We start from the raw sequence: 5,499 nt of genomic DNA, 5'->3' as shown, positions 1-5,499 counted from the left end.
AAAGTGTGATTCACCATTATATTTTTTCTGAAATGCATTACCAACACTTTACCAAAGAATTCAGACGAGGAGGTAAATGCTTCTGGCGACGAACCTATTCATGAAACTGAGAGATACCCTAAGATAAATTTAGTTCTTCATTTACAAAATATTTTATGGTGTAACTGTCCTTGAATGACTGTATTTATCACATTCCAGTAATATTTGTACAAAGTCCTCGTCAGTGAGGAAGGAATCACACCTCAGAGAGGGAATTAATTTTAACAAATGTCTCGTTATATTAGTATTCATGTCAGTCTACTCTTTTTCGGTTAATAGTAACAATTTCCTTCCTCGTAAGCGCAGTCTTGGCAAACTAAGAGTGGCGCAGAATTTATTGCTGACAATGAGCGCAGTACCACGTGACATCCAGCTTGTGGTCCATGTTCACTGACTTTCGTTCTCTTTTGCTTGTTTGGCTAGTCTACTACGAAAATCATGTGTGGGAGTGACAGTTCTCTCACCGTTAGAACAATAAGTCGCACATGTAAAACATTGACCAAAATAATATACAAAAGAAAAGAAATAAAAATTGGAACAGGGATAGCTGATTATCTGTTTGGTTCCTTCAAGGAAAACGGAGAGCGTAAAAGCAATTTTGATATTTCGATCAATAATATAAGACGTACCCAATTCTTTGTAGATAGGGATTAAGGAATACAGTAAAAACAAATAATCTTCAACATTTACAACATCCAACTGGGGATGGTAAAGATGGAACTTTAAGAAAGAAATGTGTGTAAGGGTTGCAGCATGTCACCCTAAACTAAACTAAATTCCGTCCGAACAGGCCATGAAGGTCCAACGATACCGACCGGCAGCCGTGTCATCCTCAGGTCGCTGGCGTCACTGAATGTGGATATGGAGAGGCATGTGGTCAGCAAACCGCTCTCCCGGCCGTATGTCAGTTTACGAGGCCGGAGCCGCTACTTCTCAATCAAGTAGCTCCTCAGTTTGCCTCACAGTGGCCGAATGTACCCCGCTTGCCAACAGCGATGGGCAGACCGGATGGTCACCCATCCAAGTGCTAGCCCACCGCGACAGCGCTTAACATCGGTGATCTGACGGGAACCGGTGTTACCACTGCGACACGGCCGTTGGCAGCATCTCACCCTACGCAGATAAAATGCAAAATGAGAATGTTCAATAAGTAATAAATGAAGAGAGAAGTCTGTGGAAGAGTCTTACAGGTTAGTGTGACACCTGCTGGGATTTCCAGGTGTAGTGAACCTGACGCTGGAAGAAACGGGTGACGGGGAAAAGCAGTACTGTCAGACGGCCAGTGGTACAACCAAAATAGGATACAGGGAATATAGGGCTTAGGAATTTTACCCGATTACAACAAGATATAAAAGGGAGATAACAGCTTCAAAGCAGTGAGAAAACTATTAAATATAGAAAAAGCAAAATTATTCGAGTTTACCTCTAACCCTTTCTTCTACGTGGCTGTAATGCGATCATAGTCACTATAAACTGAAACGTTGTGAGTTTCCTCCTGTACGTTAGTGTGTCATTTTTCACATTATGAAGGGTCTCTACCTTGTCAGTAACGGATGTAGGAGAGCCTTCTGACTAATGGAACGGTGCTGTCGGAACGTGATAGGATTTCGAGAGAATTAGCACGGGTCTGTGATTCCACGCGAAACATCTCATGCTCATTAGAATCTGGTGGATTCAAACGCTATATGTCGAAGATTGGAAGATTCGTTAGAATATGGCAGATAAGCGATACTCACACGAAAGGGTAATCGAGAGGTGAACTCTATACTCGTTCTTCTAAGTGTTGTAAGAAAACATGTTACAACCTCTCAGATACGCCTTGTGAAGTGACTGCAATGAGAAAACTAGAGACTAATACAAGGATTTTAACCGAGAGACAAACACCAGCAAAAGTTATATCTTTTGTCTTATCGATAAATAAGAGACAACAATATTCCGTGACTTTTGTATGCCTATAAATGAATATCGTGACATCTTAATAGGCAGACAGAATTTACATCTACATCTAAATGGTTACAAGCTATCGTAAGGTGAGTGGCGGAGTGTACTCTGTGCCATTTCTAGTCATTTTCTTTCCTATTTCATTTGCAACTAGGGCTAGGGGGAAAAAGGACTACATGCTTCCATATGAGGGCTGATTTCTCGTATCTTGTCTTTGTGATCGTTAAGCGAAATGTTTGTTGGCGGCAGTAGGATCCTTCTTCAATTGAAACGTCCCCTTAGAAAAATTTATGAATGACTGTGCTGGTAAACGTCTTACATTATTTGCTTTTCAAACAGCTGAGCAAAACTGAACGCACTCAGACATTACTCTCTTTACTTTTTCTGATCAACACTAAACTGACACACAATAGTTTTAGCGCAACGCAATCTGACTTTTAATAATCCCTACAAAAGAATGGCCCTGACTAACAATAACTTAGACCTTTTATGAGTCACTTACATCACAAAAATCTTCGTTACTCAAACTACTGCAATACAGTGACCACCAATACTGCCAGCTAAATGAAAGATTCTAACTACTGAAGTCACTAACTACTGATAGGCATACTTAACAAACGAAAGATTTTGATAATGAACAAACAATGTATTTACCTTAATAGTGTTCAAAAGTCATTATATATATATATATATATATATATATATATATATATATATATATATATATATATATATATATATCTCAGTTCATGACATCCAGTCTTACAAATTTACGGTCTCTGATGGACATACGTTTAGATCATCCGACTTCAAAACTCCATCATCTCTCTCCCCACATCCACCACAGCTGGCGGCTCACCTCCAACTGCGCAATGCAAATGAAAGATTTTGGTAGAGCACAAACAATATATTTACCTTAATAGTGTTCAAAAGTCATTATATATATATATATATATATATATATATATATATATATATATATATTAGTTCATGACATCCAGTCTTACAAATTTACTGTCTCTGATGGACATACGTCCAGATCATCCGCTCTCAAAGCTACGCCATCTCTCTCCCCACATCCACCACTGCTGGCGGCTCACCTCCAACTGCGCAATGCTACGCGCTGCTAATAGTCAACTGCCCAACACTACAATAACCATGTTCCAACAATGGAACCCAGCCACAGACTGCACACAGCACAGCCAGTGATTTTCATACAGAGCGCTAGGTGACGTTACCAATATAAAAACCTAAACAGCCTACGTACATAGATCAATGATCAGGACTGTCTTTATAGACTGTGAGAAAATCTTTGCTTTTGGCCAACAGTGTATCAATAAGTGTGTGCATTGGATATCTTTGTTATTGTAATTATGAAAAATTTCTTCAAATCTGTATTGGCCACTGCCCAAAACAATTTGTAAAATTTTTTGTGGGGAGCATGGGGGTTATGTAAGTAGGCTGTTTAGGTTTTTATATTTGTAACGTCACCTAGCGCTCTGTATGAAAATCACTGGTTGTGCTGTGTGCAGTCTGTGGCTGGGTTCCATTGTTGGAACATTGTTATTGTAGTGTTGGGCAGTTGGCTGTTAACAGCTCGTAGCGTTGCGCAGTTTGAGGTGAGCCGCCAGCAGTGGTGGATGTGGGGAGAGAGATGGCGGAGTTTTGAGAGCGGATGATCTGGACGTGTGTCCATCAGAGACAGTAAATTTGTAAGACTGGATGTCATGAACTGATATATATATTATGACTTTTGAACACTATTAAGGTAGATACATTGTTTGTTCTTTACCAAATTCTTTCATGTGCTATCTATGCATATCAGTAGTTAGTGACTTCAGTAGTTAGAATCTTTTATTTAGGTGGCAGTATTGGCGCTCGCTGTAATGCAGTAGTTTGAGTAACGAAGATTTTTGTGAGGTAAGTGATTCATGAAAGGTGTAGGTTATTGTTAGTCAGGGCCATTCTTTTGTAGGGATTATTAAAAGTTAGATTGCGTTGCGCTAAAACTATTGTGTGTCAGTGTAATGTTGATCAGAATAAGTAAAGAGGGTAATGTCTGAGTACGTTCAGTTTTGCTCAGCTATTTGAAAGCAAATAATGTAAGTGGTTTATCAGCACAGTCATTAATAAATTTTTCTAAGGGGACGTTTCACAATCAGCTTCAAATGTCGGTTCCATACATTTTCTCAGTTCTGTTCCTCGAGAGTAACATCGCCTGCCCTCCAGGGTTTCCCCTTTGGGTTGTAGGAATGTAGCCACTAACACGGCCGTATCCAATAGGCATGCTTCTACAGTGCTGTATTTTGAAGGAGAGCCAGATCTGCAGAGTCATACACGTTTGCCGGTGGCGACGGCGCCTTCTGTTGGGATGCCGGCTGGTGGCGGCGCCGAGTGCGAGGGCGGATGCGTGCCCCCAGGAGAGTGAAGCATCCCACTGCCCCCGTAGACCAATGGGTCTCAAGGGGCCGGAGGCGGGGACGAGCCCCCTTGAGAGCGAAGCATTCTACTGGCCCCATAGATCGACGCCCCATAGATCGTGCGTACACTTTGAAACTACGCATTCGAGTCATTTCTGACGTTTCACTTTTCATTCGAATAGCTTTGGGGAACTTAAGGGATCTGTAGTCATTCGATTTTATCAGAGCACATGGTAGCCAGTATTGTATTCTAGTCCAAATATCCACGGTTTCGAGTGTCTTATAATCATTTCCTCCCATTCGTAAAATCACGATCTACAATTTCCTAATATTTTCTTGAGTTTCTCTTTGCGTGATGATGTCAGTCTGAGGTGTTGAAAATATTAGATCCGACACTTTGTAATCATCATTGAAGGGTAATTCATGCTGTAGTCTCTCTTGAATTCTATGAAGGTTACGCTACTTTTAACATTCGTTAATTTATCACTTCCCATTCTGGTTTTTGTGTGATTCTGGTCATGTGTCCCTCACGTACGCATTTACACACGTCAATTTCCTCCATGACAATGTGCTCCATTCACTTGAGGCAACGATACATAATTGTGCACCGCTCTTGCTGTTGTCTACTGTAAGATTTCTACAGCTCGACAGGTAAGGTTGCGCGAGTACCTACTACGAAACAGGCTGCTGCAAAAGCGGCGTCGCTGGAATTCAGTGTCTCCGTCAAATCAGCACATAGGTTAATGGGTATTTAGGCAGTATAGGCCACAAATGGCAAGAACATTTGGCCCTGCTCGAGTGGAGTCTACATAAGCGTGGCTTAATACACAACGACAATTAATTGCTCCATTTTAGTAATTAACATTCTACTCTAAATTACTATTAATCACTTCATATTACACCCCTTGCTTGCGCCTGCTAAAGTTTCGTCATATTCGAAGCACAATTCTGTCAGTGAGATTGCGTAATGAAGCGTTTGTATTGGGGTAAATTTCAGGGAGAAACCTGTGCATACAGAAGTTATTTACGAATATCAAGGTTTAAATTTACAGGAGTGACAGGCTGTAAAGAGTCAAAGTATTGAAAAATTATTTCAGTT

At 40.7% G+C, this 5,499-nt stretch overlaps 1 pseudogene; it reads right to left on the bottom strand.

Annotated features, from left to right (window-relative positions):
* Positions 1-1,023: 1,023 nt before the first annotated feature.
* On the bottom strand, positions 1,024-1,141 carry LOC126261526 (5S ribosomal RNA; annotated as a pseudogene).
* Between the last annotated feature and the right edge of the window lie 4,358 nt (positions 1,142-5,499).

Source organism: Schistocerca nitens, chromosome 5, assembly GCF_023898315.1.
Source record: "Schistocerca nitens isolate TAMUIC-IGC-003100 chromosome 5, iqSchNite1.1, whole genome shotgun sequence".
Lineage (NCBI taxonomy): Eukaryota > Metazoa > Arthropoda > Insecta > Orthoptera > Acrididae > Schistocerca > Schistocerca nitens.
This window is presented reverse-complemented; position numbering and strand designations above follow the sequence as displayed.